Source organism: Aphelocoma coerulescens, chromosome 1, assembly GCF_041296385.1.
Source record: "Aphelocoma coerulescens isolate FSJ_1873_10779 chromosome 1, UR_Acoe_1.0, whole genome shotgun sequence".
Lineage (NCBI taxonomy): Eukaryota > Metazoa > Chordata > Aves > Passeriformes > Corvidae > Aphelocoma > Aphelocoma coerulescens.
The window spans coordinates 116,986,155-117,009,475 of record NC_091013.1 but is presented as its reverse complement, the minus strand read 5'-3'; the positions used below and the strand labels follow the sequence as shown (position 1 = coordinate 117,009,475).

At 39.3% G+C, this 23,321-nt stretch overlaps 1 long non-coding RNA gene across 1 annotated transcript; it reads right to left on the bottom strand.

Annotated features, from left to right (window-relative positions):
• Positions 1-790: 790 nt before the first annotated feature.
• Positions 791-18,588, bottom strand: LOC138119993 (uncharacterized). Its single transcript, XR_011155693.1, has 5 exons — positions 18,247-18,588; positions 13,835-13,917; positions 5,612-5,781; positions 2,501-2,662; positions 791-1,382 (listed from the first exon to the last, which is right to left on the bottom strand). It is a non-coding gene; the product is annotated as an uncharacterized lncRNA (long non-coding RNA).
• Between the last annotated feature and the right edge of the window lie 4,733 nt (positions 18,589-23,321).

Genomic DNA, 23,321 nt, shown 5'->3' with positions numbered 1-23,321 from the left:
CTCCTCACAGGTAACAAAACCTATTTTGCCACACAATCAATGAGAAGTGATTGCTTCCTGTGCTAATGACATTTTTGCACCTGGCAAAGAAAGACCACTTCTCATTCCATCCTCTTGGTGCCTGCAATGCAATATCCAATTTTTCCATGGCTTTACATTCATGATAAGAGCTATCAAAATACATTATCTCCTCACCTGCCTGAAGGGAATGGCTTTTATATACCACATTTTGGGTCAGGCAAAATACAGAACTACTTTTTTCTCCATCAGCATTTTCATTGACTTTTTTGTGGTAGTTTTTCAGACATTTCTAGCCACCGATAATTATGGATTACCCAACACAAATCCATCAATAAAGCATTGCAGATAATTCCTCAGTAAGGAGAATACATAAATTCCTCTCACAATAGGTTATGCAATCAGTTCACTGCTTAATAAAAAACCAAACCTGAGGTAGTGCAACCTCTATAACAATTCATTTAAAGTGGAATTTGTTAATGTTGGACGAGATCCTTGACTGCAATAAATAGACAAAGACTCCACGAATCAATGGAATGACACTCAGTCGAACTAGGTGATAGTCAGTGTGCAGTTTTCTGTAAATAAAGGTTCCTTTGCTATCATGACAATCCTTCTAAATTTATGAAAATATTTTTTTTCCTAAAGAAAAGTCTACATGTATTTATTAAAAATGGCAAAATACTACATCTCTACTTGAAAAACATAAACTAAGACTTTATTTTGCTTACCTGTCTGTCATTATTCAGTTTCTGTCTCCTATTTGGCTAGCAATGGATAAGACAATCATGGCTCTGCTAAACTGATCAGGTGGCCCTGGGATATCCCAGACAGGGGACTCTCTCACCTGTGACTTGCTTCCAACATTCCTGCTGGATTTCCTTTCCAAGGAAACTGTGGTGGAGGAGAGGAGGCAGGTCTTTTACAGAGTCAGAAGAGTGATTCCATCTGTGGAGCTGAGAAAACTTTCAGGTTTTACAGCTTATGCGTGAGTTTTATGCTGTGCTGGAACCTTTTTCCTCCTCTGCCACTTATTGTCCTCAGTATCACCTGACTGTGGCATCATTAATGGCCTCATTTTGGGGAATTATGTGGCAATTTTGTAGTAAGATTGCACATTTTATGTGATACACACATTCCAGAGCTGCAAAGATATAATTCCACAAAGTCCCAAAACATGTTAAAACCATTAATCTAGGATTAATGGGTGAAGGGTTAGAAAAATGGAATAATTTAGTGAAGACTCTTTAATCTCTTATGTTCCATGATTAAACCTTAGAGAGATGTTAGGGAGAAGAAAGAGCCTGGACTGTTGTCTCTCAGCTTTTTGTCTCTCGAATGAAGAGCATGGAACAAGAATCTGCCTAGGTAAGGGAAAAAGTGGTTAATGTTTGATTTCAGCATTTTTTGCAACCCCCCTGGTTTCAGATCTAATATACACATCCCCAAATACATCACAGCATACATAGCATAAAAAATTAACAACATCCTGCTTTCTTTTTTAGCCCTCTATGTTCAGAGGGCTACAAAATTGTCTCGTGTGTGTGTGCTTTCAATTAAAATTTCCAATTTTTAGGTCCAGTGCTTTTTCTCCACAAGTACAAGAGACAGCCAAAAGCAGGGAGAAAAGCCTCCATGGAGTTGGACCTCTGTACTCATTATGAGCTGGTTAGCAAGCACCTGCTATTCACCAGCTTAGAAAACAATTTGAAATTCAAGTAAGTCTCAGCAAGAACCTAACAGAGAACATCAGGCAGCCAGGCAGCCAGCCAGTTTCATATGCCTCATCTTTCAAAGATTTTTTCTCCGACGCTCTCCCTCAGCACCACACACCAATTTTTTTTCCTGCTTTTCTTTCTATATTTGAAGTGGAAATATGTCACTGCTTTAAATGTCTCCCAGCTGGAGGTTTTAATGCCCTGTAATGACAAAAATTATTTAGCAAGATATGACTTAGGAATAAAAGAACATGTTAATATAGAAAGCCAAACTAAATTTTCTCTTCCAAAAAGCAAAATCTTGGTGAAAAATCTGCTTGGGCCAAATTAGGTTGAAAACCTGGAACATGACAGAAGAAATCTGAGCACATAATTTCCAGTTTTTCTCAGGTATTTATTGTACTACAATGTGAAATTAACTTTATTGTGTAGCTAGTTGGAAGGTGCTTTTTGATGAGGGTGATCCATTCAGCATTGCTGGTTTAGATTGTTTTAGGAGCAGTATTGAGGCCTCGTGACACCCCCAGACACATAAAGCCAAATCTTTTCAGGCTCAGCCGAGCCTTTCAGCATTCCTAGGGATGAAATGCACACAGTTTCAAACCTTTGGACCTCTCATCCTAAACTAAGCTACCTGGCTTTCACCTGGAAGCAGGAAAAAGATTTTCTGTAGTCAGTGTTTGCTTTTCACACCTTTAGGTTTGGCTTAAATAACCTCTGGTTAGGGATGGTTTGAAATTTTTAGTTTTTAACTCAGAATTTACCTGCTATAGGCTTTGTTGGCTCTAGGGTCATAGAGAATAGGAATCCATTCAACTTTTCCTCTAGCTGATTCACCTAAATGTTGCAACTCCTCGATGCTTTTGGGCAGCCTTCGCTTTTTGGCTTTGACCTTCTTCCACCACTGAAGAATTGAGTGTATGGTTCTGTTCCGGTGAAATGCAGAGATCAAATTAAATGAGACCAGAAATCACAACTATGTGAATATCCATTAAGTAGGAGGTCTAAGGAAATATAATGAAAACATACAAGAAGAAAAAAAGTTCTGATACTGTGAGTTTTATGTGTAGATGGAAAGGCAGTGGAAGTTTTGACTTCATATGTGTACTGATGTGGTAAATTAAATTGGTCAGGGTAGCTCCAGGGAGCAAACAATATTTTTCCTTAAGGGTATATAGAATGTCATATTTTCATTCAAAAATGCTAATACTTTGCTACTCCTTCAGCATTTTGTATGTCATATTAACTGCAATTCATTGCAGGCAAAATAAAAAGTGTATATTTGTTTTATTCAAAAAAAGTATAGTGCACTCTTTAATGTGTGAAGAAAATTAAATCCTGTGTCTGTATCTGAAGAGAAACAGGACTGAACCTCCTTATTGACTGAACTACTGGAGTTACTCCAAATAATCTGCATTTTTCAGGCCTTGCATTCCTTTCCTTGCTGTAAGAACAGCAGATAATAAGTACAACAAAACAGTAGGACTGCATTTGTCATGTGCATGGTGCAGAGATTCAGGAGGGGACAAATGTAGATACAAACCAGAAAGTAATTACTTTTTCAATCCTCTAAATTAGAGTTTGTGGTCTCAGGGTGCAGGGTTTACTTTAGCCTGATGTGTATGTGCTGTGTTCACCCACACAAGACAAAAACAACTTCCAGATTTGAGGAAGGCAGAGAATTCCAACTCCTTGTCAGTTTGGCAGCAAACATTGACCCTCCGGGGTAGGTGTTGTCCTTTTCTGCTTTTTAGGGACATTCAGGGTGGTTTCATTATTGTGCTCTCCCAGGAGCACAGAGGAATCATCATCCTTTCTCTTTTCCTGAGGCACATGGGATTTGAAACTTTGGTCTTTTACTACACACGGAATGGGTGTTTGGGTGTGTTCTGTGACTTGCAGGGTGCCACTGTGTGTGAAGTTGCTTCTGAATTATATAATTATATTTAAAAAAATAAAACATATATGTATGCATGCATGTATGTATATATATCCTGGTTGGCAATGTGTGCAGGAGACGGGACTCAACAATCCAAGGAATATTTTCCAGTCCTGTATTCTCCAGCATCCAGAAGTACAAAACAGCTGGTAGATGAATGGTATTTATCTGGACAAAAGCAGTCCTGCACACTGCAGGTGAGTGCCTTTATTTTAGCCAACCACTCTTTGATCCCATGAACCAACATGAACAGGCACGTCTGAGGTACAATTCCACTCACTAATCTAAAGTTTAGAGGTAAAAACCTCATATGTGTCATACCCCAAAGTCAGGAAATTAAAGGAATTTAAAGACTCTCTGGATTAGGTGTCGACAGCTACAGCATAAAGTTGGATGACATTATTTCAACCAGTGATACTTAGATGGAATATAAATAGAAAATGTCAAAAAACTCCTTTACTGTTCACTGGCAAGACACCAATTAGAAGGCTTCATCCAGTTTTTTTGACATTGTGCTTCAGGGGAGGTGTGGACTGATTTTAAAAAGTCTACAGGTGAGTGAGAAATATTAAAGTCCTTGAAAGCCAAGAACTACGCAGAAGTGCTAATGAAGGTTAAACACAGGTTAAATTTAAAAAGGCCAGGGAAAGGGAATTAGGAGAAAATAGATATTAATACTTTTCAAGTGTTAAGAGTTCTTAAAGAGGCTGTGCATACAAGAAACATGGATTTCTCTTGCTGCAAGAAAGAATGAAGAAAGATGAAGGCTTGACCACAGCTTTGACCAGAGTGCAGCAAAAGGAAGCAGCTCCAGAGGATCAGTTTTCCCCAGGGCTTCTTGGTGTTGAAAGTAGGGAGCTCAACTGTGCCAAAGCTCTGATTATTTCAATATCTTCTGGCAGAGGAGGGGGAGTATCTAAAAGTGTGCCCATCCTTACCCTGTTCTCCCACCTCTCCCAGCCCCATCTCTCCCCCTGTGCTCTCTCCATGCTGCTGAGACATGTTCCCTCCTGCTGCAGCAACAGACAAAATTTTGGCCCAAGAATACAAACAGAAACCGTGCTCAGGACTCTGTGAGAGCCCAGCAGAGGCTCTGCCACACCAGGGAAGCAGAAGCACATATGGCCCCACGTGTTACTGGGTGACTAGAAGTGCTCTGCATTCTACCTAAATGAGAGATTTATGTTTTGCGTATTTCTCACAGCAATCTCAAGGAATGATGAAACAACTCACTTCCTCTGCTGTTTTTCAGACTTTTCTGGTGCCACAGCAACTGCTTGTGTTGAATATTTAACCACCTTACTGTTACAGATCCCAATTTACTGATGTTCTGACAACTCCCCTTTATCTCCCACCCTTTCATCACTCAAGGTATAAGACACACGAGAGGAGGTGTGGGGGAAAAAAGTCAGTCAGCATTCATTGTGAACCCACAGAAGTGCAGAATGAAGAGGAAAAACATGCAAATAACTACATTTGACTCCTTGCTGCTGACACACAAGCCAGAGTGAAAACAGCCAGAAGCTCCATAAACTGAATGAGAGAAGATGTGAGAGGACTGTGGCTGATTAACTGAAAGGGAGGCATTTAGTGAGGCCTTTAGGTACTTAACCTTATTTTGTGACAACTCCTGCATATTTTTAAGTCCTATTTTCAAGCCTACATTCTGGGCATAAAGTTGTTTGCATTTTGAACTGTTGGCTAAAGTTTTGCAATGAGTTTCAGCAGATATAAGTTCTTTCCTTGATGCTTTCCTGTTCCTTTCGCCTAAAAATTTCTTTGCAGGCAGCTTAACAAACCACACACTGGATTAAAAGAAAATGTTGCCTCTTTAAGGTTCAAGTAAGAAGAATACTTGCAAGAAATTTTCCTTTTTTCTATTCTCACATGTACATGTGGGAAGTGGAAGCCCCAGGAAGGAGCTGTGTTTTCTTACCTGGAGAATGCCTTTAAGGGAAAGGACCTCCCAGCCCATGTTTCATTGAAGTCAGCAATTAAATATCTCAGTTTTGCTTTCTCTGGCTGCAGTACTGTCATAAATTTCCAGTTTCTGAATTTTTCTACCCTTCTGGTTCAGGGATGTCTTCAATAGCTCTTCTTTGTTATCTTAAGATTAAAAAGGAAAGTAGCACTTTTTAAATTCATATAGAATAATGAATGAGAAAAGCATCTTGTCATTCATTTTAAAGAAGATTGAGATGGTTATAGCACATAATTACTAAATTTAATGAAGTAATTAATTTTCAAATTGATTTCTAATTTCCTCCAAAAAAAATTCCCATGGTTAATAACGGAACAGGAATAATTAACAGTACCTACAAATTAAAACTACCCATGCTGTATTGCATACTTTGAGGAGCTGTATTATAAATTTGTTGCATTCTTTTCATGGAAATGGACCCTAGTTTGAATAAACCTCACACTACTCATTCCTTTCTGTTGATTTTGTCAGTTTACAACAGCAGTTTACGCTGTCTCCTGCCCTGAGCTTCAGTATTCTCCCTGCTGCCACTCTGGAAAAAGACCTGTGGGTAGCACAACACATCTGGTGACACCAACAGTGATGAGAAAAGCAAGGAAAAACATTAGTTCTCAGTGAGGTCAGAAAGATTGCTGGAAATATTCAGTGATCACAAACACTTCAGTGATGTACTGTCAAAGCTGTCTTAATTCCCTCTGTCAAAGCACAGCCATCATATTGAGGATTGTTTTGTTGGAGAGATGTCAGATACCTCAGGATATGGCCTGACTTTACATAAAATCTAAAATTTGCAGTTTGGGGAAGCCGTAATATCTTCACTTAATGCCAGTGACAGAATTAGGAAAATTAATAAGTTTGTGGGCCCCTGCAGTGGCAGGAAAAAAAGGTTATAGGGTTATGACTTTAGCTAATTGCACAAAGATTTTTTTTTCCCTTTACTATTTGTGCTTAAAGATAAATAACAGAATATAAGAATTAATGACAGCATTTTAGGCACCTTTCCTTACCTTGTTGTGAATCATTTTTAGAATAGGAGAGCACAGGTGCATTTCAAAAGACTGAAAAGCAACCAGCCTTGTTCAAAAAGTACCAGGACAACTGACAGAAGTATTTTAAAAGCACTGCAATGCATTCCCCAGTTTTAGCTACCATGAACACTGCAGACTTTTTTGAAATTACAGAAGTAATAGGAATTTATAGAGCTAAAAGACAGCCATTTTTACACTGACATTGTGAAAAGAATATGGCAAGGCAAATGTTTAGCATGTAAACCTAATCCTACCCCTATTCTTATTCCTTAAATTGCTTGCAGCTAAAATCTCTGTGCTTTCCTCTAGCATGTCTGATGCTGCTGACTAACCTGGAAGACTGATGTGGGATAGAAAATCCTGTGAACTTTGTTTCACTCTTCTGGTTTGTTTGGGCAAGAACAGGTGCAGTAGACTGACAGGATGCCAGCCTGCATTTCCATGTGAGCTGCATTTCCATCTAGGTGGCTTCCTCTTCTCCACCAACCAGATGTCTTTTTGCCTGTTTCTTTTAGAGTATTCCATGGCACAGGAAAGTGATTCAGGGGCAGTTACTTGTCTGATTATGTTGCTTTATCATAACACTTGTTCAATATGTACTTAGAGCACATTTACTGGACTTAGAATCTGAAGTCCAGACAAAAATTGTTTATTTTTTTCTGTTTGGATTTGGTTTTTTTTTTCTCAGGCAGGATCCTATGCCAATGGCAAGTTGGGTGCTCTGCAGAGCACAAGAGTTTCTGTTTCTTCAGGAAGCACCGAGCTTTGTTTCAGCATCCCTACAATTCCACAGCTTTGTGTCACCTCTCCAGCTTCTGTCTGTGTAAGACTCAACTTCTCCTACTGGCTGACTTTATCTTACTTATCTTATTTGTGTGCTGGTGTCATTTCCTGCCAGCTGAATTAAAGGTTTGAGCCTTGTCAAACCATGACATCCAACAGGTGGAGGCTCCCCAAAAATCCTATTCCTCTTCCCACAGAAAGACATCTTCATCAATGACATGCTAATGACATGCTAATATAATAACCTTGACTTTAAGTTGAAAATTGACTTTTATTTTAATCCTCATTGTCAAAATTTAAATATAAAACCAAGGAGTGTCCTAAGGGCTTGGACATTAAAAACAAACTCAATGTAATTACTATTTTCAAATGTCAAGAAGTTTTAAAATGATGTAAAAATGCTTATGTGTTTTGTAGTACTGCGAAAAACATGGAGTTTTTCTGCACATCTTGATTAGAAAGCAACTCATTTGAAGCCAAAATCTCCTTTCCATTATTTTTGTTTTCTCTGACAAAAAGAGTTACTGGGCCAGTTTCCTTCACTGGTATATCATATGAAAACAAGTCAATAAACTAAACACGTTCTAAATGAATCACTTCAGGGTTACTTGATTGACCACACAGTCCATTCCTTGAATAAATCAATGCAGGCATTAGAAAGTATTCAAGTTAAAGTTCTTTGTTGAACTATGGGTAGGAATTCACAGCAAAGGAGGAAGCCACTGCACTGGAAAGAACACCTGCATTCTCTTTGCCACCAAACTCAATGCTTGATATTGCAGAGTTTTGCAGCCTCTTGACTTTAACACAACTATTTTAGGAAAAAAGCACTTAGTCTATAGTAAGCATTGTTGTAACTTCCAGTGTTTCTCACCACAGTACCTCATTAACAGTACCTAATTAATCCATGTAAATAGGAAATCTTTCCTGAAGTGACAGAGAGTTCTGCTGCAGTCTTGATAGATTTCTATGTTCTTACCTCAAAATCCTGACAGCCCAAGCACAGCCACAGCTTTGAGGGCCAGTGAGACTGGACACAGCTGTTCAGCCAGGCTCTGGCCAAATCTCTGATTTCTGATCATGTTTTCTTTGCTCACTGTGCTGACCTGAACCAGCTCTAACATCAACCTTAGGGCAAGGTCCTGGTGTGGGGCAGAAGCTCAGTCACCTTGTGACTGATTTACAGGGAAGCTTGGGATTGTATTAAAGGAAGGAACCACGAGGCTGAACCCTTGCTCAGCTTCTTTTATTTCTTGCTCTGAGATAGACCACTGTGAACCATCTCAGAGCCTACCACTAGTTTGTGAGGAGAAAAGGTGATTTTTCATCACAGAGTTTCCAATCAAGGAGGAAAAGTGGTGTATAATGGAGGGGTATTTGCCCTCCTTTCATCTTCACAGCAGTTTCTGAGACAAAGTTACTCAAGTGGCAGCATTAAATCACATCACTGCATTTAAAGAAGCATAAAATTTTGACAATGATCAGTCTCTCAGCTAACAAGGTAAATGTTCAGTCATGTCCCTTCCTAACTGCACTTGGCTCCCATATTTACTTATTCAAGAATGACTCTGGGTGCTTGTTCTGGCCTCTTCCATAAACAAATGGTGTTCCCTCTCCTTTTTTATAAATTATGCATTTTGAAAAACTAGGAAAATACATTTTAAAAGTAACCATGAATAAAAGAGGAAACAAAGTGTGTATGTAAGAATGCTGTTTGGCTTGCAGATTTGTAAAATCTCTGAGAAATAAAGGGTGACAAAACCATTTTGCTTCTCTGTCTTCCTGTGTTAGATTCTGGGTCCCTTTGGAGGCTCCTAAATTCCAGAGCACAGTATAAAACTCCTTGTTTCAATTTCCTGTAGCTGGGAGAGAGCTCCTGTGCTTATTCCTTCACTGTCCTGGTATTGAGAAGTGCAGAAGAGCCTCAGACAAGGCCACAGTCCCAGGCATTTTCAGCTTCCTTGGAATGTGGATCATTTCCCAAAGATGGATTGCATCTGTTCTTTTGAAAAGGAGAATACCCATGGAAAGTGCACATCCAAGGTGGTGGATGTGGGGCAGGAAAAGGACAAGAGAAATGTACATTCTTTATACTAAAATGTTATAGTAGCTGCTGAAACTATGTAGGCTTTTTGGGTCCCATTTCAAACAAAATGTGGATACAGAATTATTTAAACATTATCAGAATTCAAATAAATGCTTATTTGCTACAAAATTTGGACATCTTAAGAAATGTGAGAGTCACTGTCAGTGAATTTTACACTGGTTGAGGACAAAACTTCTGTTTCTCTGCCATACAAATTTAGTAGTTTCATGGAATATCTTATAGGAAAGATATATGTGTGTATTGCAGGTATTATCTGCATTCTGTAGGGAACTGCCTGAATTACTCTAATTCAGCTACATCAGGCACCATGTTAATGCTGTATGAAAAAGATTTTTGCAGTTCCAAGGCATTGGATAGACAGATAAACCTGTGCCTCGGTAAGAGGGGAACTCACTGTCTAAGAATCTCTGAATCTGTCAGTCATCTACCAGGTTACATCAGAGAAATGACATTTGTAAGAGAAGCTTAAAACAAGGGCTCGTCAGTGATTAGATATTAAAGTGCAGATTGTTAGGTTGGATTTCTCATAACTGCAATTTGAAGCCATCTGTCTGGAAAAGTTTGTCCTATCATTAAGCTCTTTCTAAAAATTATGTTCTTCAGAACTCAGACAAAGCGATAAGCAGATGGGATGGAAGGAAAGCAGAGTGTAATGAAGGGTTTGAGTGCTTCCTCAGAGAGTTCTCTGAGGACACAAAGGGCAGGTTGGGGAGATGGCCAGAGAGAAATCTTCATTCCACAAAGGCAAATGCAGAGCCCTGCGCCTGGAGAGGAGCAACCCCAGGCACCAACACAGGCTGGGGGCCAAACTGCTGGGAAGCAGCTCTGTGGAGAAGGACCTGGGGGTCCTGGTGGACAAGAGAATTCTCCTGAACCTCAGAAGGGATGGCTGAAATTCTCTCTCATTCACGAAAAAAACCAACAAAAACTCTCAAGGTCAGGCCCTATGACAGTCCCACGTTGGGACATGTTTGAGTCAGATGCCTTGAATCTGTATGAAAAAGTGCTGGAAGCCAGTCAACAGTAGTCCAGTGATAGTTATAAAAGCCAGAGGGCAGTTTGGACTGAATTCCAGGATGACTTTGAAATCAAATGAAAATGTAGTGATTCATAAGCAAGGTGAATGGTTTTTCTCTCCTAACTGAAAATCAAAATTAAAAATCTGACTCTCAAGCCTCAACCTTGGCAAGTGTCTAAACTGAAGCACTAAGGCATTTAACTTTCTCTGTAGGCTATTTTTCCCCCTCAGAAGCAAGTCCCTACGTCTTTTAGACCAGAACTAAAACAAGCATCTTAAGCATCTCCCGGTGAGCTGAAAAGCATTGATTTCAGGGTTTTTTCCAAGAGTAATTCCAGACAGTTGCTTTCAAAGCACTTCAAGTAGGAGTCTAGTCCAGGCTCACTGCAATCCCAGCTGCATTTGGTACACAATGAACTTTATTCCACCTATCAACAATTCTGTTGAGTCTACTCCAAAAGTCTGTTGCATAATGACAGAGACTAATATTAATCTTTGTAATGATGAGAGGCGTTCAGTGGTGTTTTCAGATTTATGTATCTAAAAAGCTGGTTTTTTTCACAAGGTTAATATGAAAGTCACCTCGATGACTGTGAACCCGCACTGACTACAACCCTTAAAGCCATGGTGGTGTTAATAAAACATGTGTGATCTTTAGCTCCTTCCTGATCATGACCCCATGCAGAAGCATCATATCACACTTAAGAGATAACATAATCTGCACCACATCATGCCAGTTGCAGTTTCCAGCTTCTTTCCTGTCCCACCTGAGAGGTTTTACTCTGGGGAAGATTAAAAAAAAAAAAAATCAAGGAATTACATTATCAGTCCTCCTCCCAGCTGCACTCCAGGTTTGGGGCAGCCAACTCACAGAGTCAGCAGAGATGCCACACTGAGGGAAAAAACAGCCAAATAAAAATACACAAATTAAAAAACAGCAACCCAAACACTGGGTGAGGGAAGAACAGGGTAAAATTCTGAGCTGGACATGGTTGGGTAGAGCTAATGCCAGGTGCGGGTTTGGGCTACAGACCTGCATGAGAGAGACACCAAGCAAAGCTGTGACACCCTGCTAGAGCAGGACCTGCAACACCTTCACAAATGTTTGTGTGGAAATGTCAGTGTTCCTGGAACTCACTAGGAATGCTTTAAAAAATTCTGGCCTGACCCTCTGCTGTGTGGTACCGTTGCCAGCACAGGCTCAGTGCCTCTGTTTTTCATTCTTAATTGGGAAACTCCCTCGGGCGTCAAGTTTGCGAAACCTTTCCTCCCTATAAACCCAGCTAAAAACTGCTTCATAATTCTCCTCTCCTATATCACATGAAAGCAGAGCTGGAGATGCTGCTGCATTTTATTTTCCATTTTGCCATGCACAGTGAATATGCCAATGTTTTGTTTTGTGACTTGTTGCACAGGCACAAGTCCTCCTGCTGCCTCTTGGAACCTTTCACTTTTCTTTTTAAAGCTTTCCTCCAAAGAAGATGCCTGATTGGTACTAAAATATTTCAGGCAGCTGATAATTTGGACTGCTGTGAGCACAGTCTTCTGCCCAGCTCACAGCACGGGCAGCTTTCCTCTACTGCTCTTTACTTTGTGCTTTTTGCTTATTCAGAATGAAACCACAAAACAGGCTCTGTTTTTCTTTGTGGGCCACAAGGGATGACAGAAAAAGGTGCACTGATATCATGGGGCACTGTGCATGGGCCTTTCATGGCAGAGGAACAAGAAGAATTTCTCTGCTTCACTGATTTTTAGTAGACTCATACAGTAAGTACAGGATACACAAGGGCAAAAGGGAGATATTGCAATATGTGGGGATCAATAGCTGGAGCACTGAAAATAGAGTGGCAAAGAGTTATTTTGAACTCTTCGGGTTTTCTTTTCTTTTTTAACAGGGGAAGTGAATAGGGAATCAGATCTGATACTGCCAGGCTGACTGAGCATTGCTATTTTCCCATAATGATGTATTTTGCTTGGGAACACCCTTAAAAAAGAGTAATTTGAATAACCTGATGCTACATGCTGTCTCTGGATTAAAGTTGTTCTTTTTCCTCTTATGTTTGGGATTCTATTAGAGTGCCCTCACACCAGCTATTGTTTTCTTCCTTTCAGAAAGTGTCATATGTGATGCTTCAAAGATCCAGTGCTTATTCATATTAAAGTCACTTCCACAGTTTTACCCTGCTTTGGTAATAAATGTGATTTGGACCATCATATTTTTCTCCCTAGTGGAAAATTACAGGCAAGGTTGCAAAGATTACAGCATCAAATTTATGGAGTTCCCTTTCCTGGGTCCTTGAACCATTCCATTAACACTTATGTAAATACAAATAACTTCCAGTGTCATTGTCAGCACATCATGTTCCTCTTAGCTAGTAGTAAATATTTTAACCCAAAAAAACAACCCAAAGGTTGTTTGATAAGGTTAGGCCTTTAGATGTGCTTGATGATGCATCCATGAGCTCAACATTTGCTTAGATGCAGATTCAACAGTGGGTATAAAATATTTCCTGGATTGGCACTGAAAACATTTGCAAACTCAATGTAAATATCATGCATGTGTGTACCTCTAAATGCATGCAAACATCATATAAGAATCACATGTAAACACATATGAATTTTCATAATTAATATTTGAAATAATAGTACTATCAATGTTAAGACAGTCTTCAATAATTCTGTATGTTCCTCACCTATAGAAAGTTGATTTAATTGGGCCAAATTTTATTCCATAAATTTTTATTCCAAGTATTTTATGCCAAAAGTAAAACCTTATGGGAGAAAAACTTAAAAATAATGGAAGAGTTTTCAGGATTATGATGGCTGGGGAGTGAAACAGTGCTGGTAGAATAAAAGACTTTTTTAAAATCAGGTTATTGTCATAGCTGGTCCTCCTGTGTTCATATCAGTTATGCCTCATTCATAAACTGAAAACCACCTTACATATTTGCATCCCTGGTATTAGCAAGATATGCAACTCATAATTGCAGGCAAGGTGTGACTGGTTTTAAACCACATTTTAAATCAAATTTGAGCTGTGATTTGAATTTCTGTCCTTTCAGGGTGACACTTGCATCCAGGGGAAAAGCCGACATCAAACATAGGAAATACCACTTTCAGTCCTGCTCAGAACCTTTTGCAACAGAATGAGACACTCTCATTGTAACTGATCTTACACATGAAGTGATAACTGAACTGCAAGGAACATGAATTTTCTTCACATTACTCCCAAATTCACTCACCTGGTTACCACTGAAGGCTGTGATGAAGCCTTGAGTTGACTGAAGCTTCTAATGCCATCTCAAATGCCAGCAGGATATTTTGCCTGCAAGAGAAAGTCTCTTGGAAGAAACTCTTCTGGCACTTTACAGAGCAAACTACACAACTTATCTCTAAAAGCATTCCATTTAGCATGAAATACAAATAAATCTTTTAAAAAAAAGTCAACAATAAGAATGTGTTTCAAGAGAAAGTAAGTGGTGGAGGCTTGGGAAGACAAAGATACTTCAACAACTCCTATTAGGAGAAAAGTTGTTCATGCATTAAGAACGTGATTTATTAATGTTTTATTTCCAAAATTCAAACTGTGACAGTTCAGGATGTTCCCCAAGGATATGTGTAATGCTATGATCAGTTTTTAAAGCTGATGATTTCCACTCACTCTGACAAATAATTTTTTTTTTCTTTTCTCTTTTCTTCTTTTTTTTTCCTGTATTGCCAATAATAGCTCTCAATATAAGTTCTCCAGAATCCATCTCAAACGAGATGATTGTATCCTATGAGCCATGAAAAGTTGATATGGAAAAAAAGAGATACAGGAGAAGGCGTTTTATTTTTTATATTGGCTTGGGATTTTTTTAATAAAGAGGATCACTTCTTTCCCAGTATATCAAAGATGAAAATGTGCTCACAGAAAGATGACTCTATAAGTAGAAACTTTTACTTTAGGTTTCAACACTGCCATTTCATTTTAATCCAAAAATTTGCCTTAGATAAGGCTAGGAGCCAGGGAAAAAAAGTCTTGATTTTTATCTTGCCAATGCTTTTGTCACTGGCTGTAGATTAATAAAGACTATAGTAATGGCAGAACTGCACAGCACCAGTAACAAGTGACATCACTCACTGTGCATCGCCATGGTTTCACTATGGAGGATACCAATATTGTGCATAGAATAAGCCATCTTAATTCAAATTAAATAATTAGGTAATTTAAATTTAAATGTTAGTTACCAAATTATAGATGTCTTTTAAATACATAATATTTATAATATTATACAAGTGTCTATAATACTTTGCCCTGAAATAAAGCATCAATAAGAGTGGAGAAACTTCTCTGTTGCCAGGCCTGCCTCAGTGTAATTCTGGTTTTATTTCCAACCTACTCATTTGCAAGGCAGAGAGGGAAGAAACGCAGTCATGTTCAAATGTCAGCACAGCAATATGCTGGTGACCCAGCACAGGGTAGGACTAAATTTCATGCTTCCCTGAATTGCTAATAATGTACAGAGCTATCATGCCACTGGTTTAATTCCAATTAAATTGGCAGGAGTTTGACCCAGAAATTTGCCATTTAGCACATGAAAAATTAAAATTCCTTCATTACAGGATCTCATAAGGGATTTTTTTTTGCATTTATCCCAAACAATCAAATGATGCAGAAAGTTGTAAGTTTTAAATGGAGAGTTTTATTGTACTCTCTGTATCTGAGACTTTTTCATTGCAGGACTCACACTACACATTGTAGGTGCATTATATACCTATGGAAATGGCATTACAGTGATCTACTTTGGAGCAGGTTTAAAGAAGCTTTTTCCCCTGCTTCCCCCTAAAAAACCAAACCAAACCAACAAAAATAAAAGAGGATATCTTATGAATAAAAACACCATCTACTACTATTGCAAACTCAGTACTCTTAAGTTGGTCAGACTAACACTGGGATAAGTTTACAAAATTTAGTAATTTGTGAAAAAAATTTTCAGCTTATGTTTTGTTCAAGTATCCATGAGCACAGAGCTGTGTTTAACACATAACTCAAATACATAAAGTTCCAAGAGGTTGCAGAATTCTCCCCAGAGCTTCCCTTTTGTATGGCAAGATCAACAAAATTTAGGGCACCCTGGAGACACCTGATGCTGTTTTGCTCTTAAATATCTCAAAGGGTGGAGACTCAACATTTTCCCTAGGCAAGCTGTTCTGGATTTTTCATTATTTTTACCTCTGGAAAGAATTTCTTTCTTCTGAATGCCTGAATCTCCCTTGTCACCATTGACTTTTGTTCTGCCTCCCACAATTACAAAGAAGTCTCTTTTGTCTCTTTTCTAATAGCACCTTTTACCAGTAGAAAACTAAAATGAATGGTCTGATGTCCCAGAAGTGCAGTAAGTCCCAACCATCCACACTTCTCACTGGAGTCAGGAGAGTCTGAAAGTGCTTCTGCTGTTTACCCTCAAGCCACTTTATTGGATGGCATAATTAGAACTTGAGACTTCATCAATTTAAAAAGTTTCTCCAAGCCATTCCTGTGTAGTGGCATAAACCTGCTAACAAAACCCCTGAAAGTTTCAAAGCATTCTTTAGTAGCTGTTTCACTCACCAACAAGATAAGTCCCTAAAAACACCGTGAAACACAGAAAGACTACAGAGATACTTTAAAAATGCCCACAGAGCTCTCTTTCCCTAAGAAAGCAAACTAAGGGAAAAGAAAGTTGCCAAAGCTTTGCTGGTAGTATAAAAACCTGAGAATGACTGCAGCAGAGGTCTGTGCAAGGATCAGTCTAAAGCAGCATCTTGGTTGAGAGAGTTTCCAACAGCCAGTGCAGCAAAGCTGTTTAAAGCTGTGCTTTAAAATGACCCACGATGAAATTTTGAAATTTGAAATGCAAAATCAGAACCCCTTTATCTTATTCTTCTCTACTTAACACAGAACAGTGAAGACCAGGAAAGGCATCCATTCACTTCAAGTCAATGGAAAAACAAGCAGCAAGCATTAAAACTCCCACAATTACTGCTGTCCCATAGCCTTTCTTTTTCACCATGGTCAAAATTCCTCACGGGTCTGTTTGTCCCAACACTCTGAGGCAAATAATCATTTTAATCAAGTTGTGTCTCCCTTCTGTGTTCTCTGAGTGCTCACAATTTGCCAAGCATCAAGAAAGCTCCCACTTGCTTTGAGCACTCTTTAAATCAAAGATGAGTAACATGATGAGTAGGTGAGAAGTTTTATTTCTACATTATCTTTACTTCATGTCAGGCTTGGCAGCAAATTCACACTCCCAAGGGTGTCTTAGGAGGAGTTAGAGGAAGAAAACAAAATACCTACAGTGTTTTACTGGCAATATCCAGGACAGAGTTAAGTGGGACATGCCAGTAGTAAAACATGTCACAAATGTGTTAGAGCAGTGGCCACTGCAGGAAGTGCCAGTGGGTTAATATCTCTGCCATTTCCACCCTGGCTGCACATTGTCACCAGTGCCATTCTGAGAGCACCTCGAAAGTCATTGGGAGCTGCAAATTCAATTACAGCGATATTTTACAACAAGATTACATTTTTGTAGGCTAGAGTATTGTAAACTTTTCATTCCACCATAAAACATTTTAAAATTAAGTAATCAAGGCTCAAAACTCTAAAATACATGCCTTCTGCATATATTTAATTACATGTGATGCAACACATTAAAATTTAGGAGGCAGAAGGGAAGGGTGCCTGCCTGCAGTAATTACACATGGGATAAAAGCAGTTTAATACCAGTCAAATTTCACATCAGTGACTTTGTATAAATTCATGGAAAACTGCTGGAGCAAGTAGTTATTACTGCTATTACAGAGCAATATTAAACAGTGGTCAAGGAAAAGAAGCTTTTGACATAAAAATACTCTGTATAATATCAGCCAGCAGGGTTTTATTCAGCTACCTGTTTCTCACTGTACACAATAAGGTGATATAATGGAATCTATCAGAATTAGCTATAATTTATTAGCAGATGAGTGTCCAAAAAAATATTGAAATTAATAGTAGACTAAGTCTAATAGTCCTTTCTTAGTGCTTCTAATGGTTTGTCATGCTGAACTGATGGTTTTTTGTGTTCTCTGCCGAAATTAGATTAATGTGTTAAGGGATACAGAGGAATACTGAATTGCAGGAACTCATACCTTCTGAACAACGAATCAATATGATTACACAGAAGTGTCTTATTGTTTAAAATACACTCCACTCACACATCTCACAACTTTGACATCATACCCTACTTATACACTTTGCTTACTTACACATTCTACCTACTTATACATTTCAATTGCTTATCTTATGCTACTTGTACAGATACACATCACCTTACTTAGACATTTTCTCACTTACACTTTTTACAACTTTTACCTAACACAGTACTTATGTGTACATTGTACCTACTTTTACAGACTACTCTACTTATACCTCCCACAACCTTTACATGATACAGTCCATACCCATTTTGCAACTGCTGTATCTGAAATCTCACAGTGCTTGATTGGTTTCTCTATTCTGTCCATGAGCTCTGCACACACTTTTCTGATAATATGATTGGTTTTAATGCAGTGCAGCAGAGTCCCTTTTATCTGTTCCTTGCTGCCTTGGTATTTAGTTTTTCAGCTTCTTCTTTCCCAATTTAGCACAGTTTACCTCTCAGTCCTTGATGAATTCCTGAGGGCTCTAACAGGTGGGGCTCCTGATCCAGGCAAGCAGCACCAAGATGATGACAGCAACAAAAACCCATCCAGTGATCAGCAGCCAAGTTAGTCCAGGAAATCCAAACAAGATAGCAAAGGACAAAGAACAGAGATAAACCTACCCCACCTCTCCCCTCAACTCTTCAGACTGGAGCTGAAACCCCTCTTGGGGGTGATGTGCTGCAGCTGAAGGTGGAAAGGCCAGGTAAAGCCAGTGAGGGTAATTCCAGCCTGGTCCCACTCTGAGTGCTCTGGTAAAAATAACTAAAGATTGTTTGGCTGGGGCACACTATCAAGGTTCAAATACTTTACAACAGGGCACACTATTAAGGTTTGTTCAAATACTTTACAACACTGAATTAACTCTGAATTTGTGGGCTGAATTTCACCTGCATGAAGGACAATTGATCACACCACATTTCCCAGGCCAAGACTGCAAGACTACTCCATCAAGCATGAGTTCACAGCAGGCAGGACAGAAGCTGCATGGAAGCTCTGATCAACACCAAAAAAAAAGGCAAATCGGACAAAAAGATGGTTCAGCCTTCACTTCTGACCTGACAAAAAAAGCTCCTCATGGCAAACTCTTCTGCTGATGGGGCCAGAGGGGGCAAGTGTAAGTCTGTAATGAAGGTGAGGACTGGTAGAGCGATGGTAGAGCTCCTCAGCTTCATGCCACCCCAGTTCAATGGATCCAAGATAAAATAGACACTTCCATTATTCAACAGAGGGATAAAACTTCTCTGCTCCCAGAGCACAGGCACTCCATCAGTGCTCCTGTTTCCTGGAAGCACCAGCCTCACTTTACACAGTGTAATTGCACATTACAAAGCCACAGCTGGGCCTCCAGTGGAGTAACCCGAGAACAATTTACCAGTAACATGAGAATAATTCTTCCAGCTCTGTCTTGTGTTAATGGTTGTAGGTCACAGTGGTGTGGGTGCTCAGCTATAGCTGCTTTGTGGGCCAGCATTGTCCAACAACAGCACCAGGTTGGTCAGAGATTTCCAGGAAAAAAATTCCATACTTACCACTGTTTTCCCCTCTTTCCTCCCTTTTGCCTCTTCTGTAAGTGCTTTGAAGAAAGCAAAGAGGGTGTAATTGCTGTCACTTAAGGGGTTTTGATGTTGTCCATTTCTCTCTGTTGCACAGAACACATTTTTCAGGTCGTTTTAGAGGTCTCTTAAGCAGGGCTCCAACAGGCAGACCACATTTTACACACTTTTTCTCCCTTTTCCTGAAGCATGTGGATGCAAGCTCTACAAAGGCCAAAACTACTCTGAAAATGATATTTTGTGGCCGCTTAAGCTACAGTTCTTTTCAAAACTGAAAAAAAAAAGGTCAAAGTATATCTGATTTGCAGTTATCAAGATGCAAGGTCAATTTGAGCTGGAGACCTCCAAGTTTTAATCCCATGTATTCTCCAAATCACTATTAAGTCACAAGGCAGAACTCCTTTGCTTGTAATAGGGGCAGGATTAGATTTTAACTCACCTGTCCTAGATCCTCATTGCATCCTGAAGGTTAGAAACCAGATTTTCCACAAAATGTCAGCCTAATATTCCCTTTTATATCCAGCACTTTTTCATCACTCTTGCTGTTGTTTGGTGCAGATAGTTTAGCATTCAACACCTACAGCAATAAAAGAACGAACTTCCTCAAAGAGCAAAGCTCCTCTGATAAGGCTCCTTCTGAGCTTCATGGTCCTAAGATCACAAATTCTAGCTTGGCTCCCCAGGGTGCCTAAAAATGGCTTTCTATAAAGATACAGCATTACCTTTCTTCAGGCTTCTTCCAAACCCCACCTTTGTTTCATCCTGAACAGCAGTTCTCACACCTTTAGAACATCACCTGGAAAACATTCAGGCTTAACCTGCAAATCAGTGATGAAGTTCTCAACCCCTGTTGTGTTTCCAAGAGCACATGAACATTGGCCGGCTCTGGTGTGACATGGTCACAAAATATAAATTCTGATAGCTGCTACCAAAGAATTTTTTCCAAACCCTCTCTGAATTTATTCTGCCTTCAACACACAAAACACAGTCCCAGGAAAGAATAACAGAGTATAAGAATGGCAGCATTTGTAGCAGATCTGGACTGAAGCAAATTTGAGGTTAACAGGGAAAGAACGGATGGAAATGGAATATGACTACATTGGTTCCCCTATATGTTTATTTCCCTACAGTAGAGTTTGCATTTAAACTATGTTCGATATCTCCCTGAAAAGATTACACTGTGGAGAACAAATAACTTATTTAAGATAAATGAATCACACTGTGAGGTATGTATTTTAAAATCTTGCTCTAACAAATAAATGTGCTACAATCAGCCCTCTACTTAATTCTTAACAGACAGCAGGAATTCCATATTGGAATCAAATATTTGACTCAATTTTTACTGCTGTCAAAAAACATAAAACACCTTCCCACAGACTCTTTCAAAATAAAAATCAACAGTAGAAGAAAGTTTACTGTATTTTTCAGTGGCGTGAAGAAATAGCACGTGTTTCTTCATAGGAATTGTGAAATGCAAATGCAGATGCCTTATATGCCTAGTTAGCAATAAATCATATGTGACCAGATAGGTACTTGCAAATGCTGAGACTCTGTTTATCAGACAGGAAGTTCAACTCAATGGCAATTCATATTCAGATACAATTTTGTGTTTCTTTCCATCGTTTTGGTGTGTCCATTAAAGAATAGACAAACATGATTTTTACATTAAGAAAACTGGTTGAATGTGTCGATCCTCTCAGCTGTTGCTGTGTTATGCAATTATATAAATCCAACAATTAAATACATCCAAAAATGTTGTTCAGGACTGGAGATACAAGATGACTCTTCAGGACTATTATAAGAGGACATTTGAGAAAGAGTATACATAGCACTGTAAAACTTTCAAAGTAAGTGGGACCCTTTCAGTCATTTGGCAAACCTTGATTATTTGTGTGCAGATAAAGACCCAAATTCACAAAAAAAAAATATTTCTCTGCACCTGATTTATCTCACAATATCCAGCAGTGCAGAAAGGTCAGAAAAAAACGAGTAGCATCAGCTCCTCTTTTTGTATGCTGTCATCATTTTCCCTTCATCACTGCAACCTTGTCTTCAGGAGCTGCAAGCAGAGAAAATACACTTACTGTCATACCTCTTGAGGACTGCTCAGTTGGTCAATTTTCACCAGGACCCACCAACCCGGGGTAGATAGGGTGGACCAGCATCTCTCAATCACATTTCTTCAAAGCAGGATGCTTGCACAATTCTCTAGGCATAGTAGACAATTCCTTTTTTTTCTTGAGCACTGAAGTATTGGCATTTGTCAGCTTGAAATATACTTTTTTCATTACCCAGTGTAGAGGAAAAGCTTCTGGATTTTTTCTCCTGCAAAGGCAACATGCCTTAAAATCACAGGATGCATAAGCAACATGAAAATCCTCCCTCCGTTTTAAAGATATGGTGCATGTGGTTGTCTAGAAATATGGATTTTGAAAGTGGAGGAACTGCACAAATTTGATTAAAAAGCAGGAATAATGTGGATTATTCAGCATCCTGTAACACATTACACAGGTATTTCTTCAAAAGCATAAAATCCTGGAAAAAAATCTCAGGAAAAGGCAGGCTTGGGAAACCTCAATAAAGCTCACCATGCAGCAGAAGTGGATCATACTGGGTACAATGCATCTGTGGGCAAATTTGCCTTCATAATGGCAGGGAGCACTTCCGAAAGCATAATTGGGACCTGAGAGATGCAATAAGCCTTGCACTGCTGCTGCATGCAGGGACCAGTTCCCCTCATCGTACACAGCTTGATCACAGGAGCGTGGAGAGGAACTTCTTTGTAGCTTAATATGAATCTCCCAGCAAATCTGAAGCAGCAAAATGCTATTTTCTCTTTAACGAGAGGCAGTTCAAAGAAATGGCTCAGAAAACAGACAAAGCAGCTCACTTGGAGAAAGGCATTTGCTGCCCTTGCTGCAGCACAAGATCACAGGCAAGCAAAGCTGCACTGACTTTCTGTACCTCTTCCTGATCTCTAAAATGCACCCTGAGAGTTAAAAATAGATCCCAGTACAAAGGGGGGGTTTGCATTGTGTTTTCCACCTTAGAATGCACAGTTGGACTAAAGGGTCTGGAATATATCTCGGTGTGCTAATTGAATTTAAATGTGCTCAGAGAAGGGGACAGGATCCCACAGGAATCTGCACCTCCTGTGCTTTTATGGGTGGATTTTTTTGTTTGTTTGTTTATCTTCCACATTCCACTACCCAGCATGTTTTATAAGGGGTTTTATTATACATAAATTAAATGTATAATCTATAAATGGTCTTAGTACAAAGGGTATTTGATCATCCCTTCTCCTTGTATTTAATTGACTCGCAAAATGATGGCATGGAAAAAACGGGGAAAAAAGCTTTCCTGGCTCCACTAGAGTCCAGAAGCTAATTTTATGACATCTTTAACAAATACAGAAATTTGGGGCATGAGAAGGAGGGAAAGTTATGAGAAAGAAAAAGAAATTTCTTGTACAGGGAAGCAGAAATTACCAAGGCCTAAAACATCCCCCTGAAATACACAATGGTTACAGGGAAAATCTCCTCAGTTCAGGTGGTTTAAATCAAATCAAGATCAGAAGTTTTATCGATTTATTAACAGCTCATAAATAACTGGCAATCTGTGACCTGGGTATTCAGGGTCTATACCAGCAGGAGAAGAGATTCAGCACAACACTGGACACTTGTAAAGTGTTAATAAGCATTTGCAGATGCTCCAGACTTTCCCATGCCACCTCCAAGGCACACAAACCCCAAAGCCCTCCCCAGATGCCGGCCCCAAACACGTTGTTGCTTTGTTGCTCCTTCTCAAGTTGGCTCCAGATTTTTTTCAAAGTTTCTTTTTAATCCCCAGTTACTCTTTATTCAAGCTGATAGTCATATTCCTCAGTTTCTCCACCAGTTTTGGGCAGCTTTTGGGGTGTTTAAGTCCCTTGGTTTATGACCACTTTTCTAGGTTTGTGGCTCGTGTTATCCAG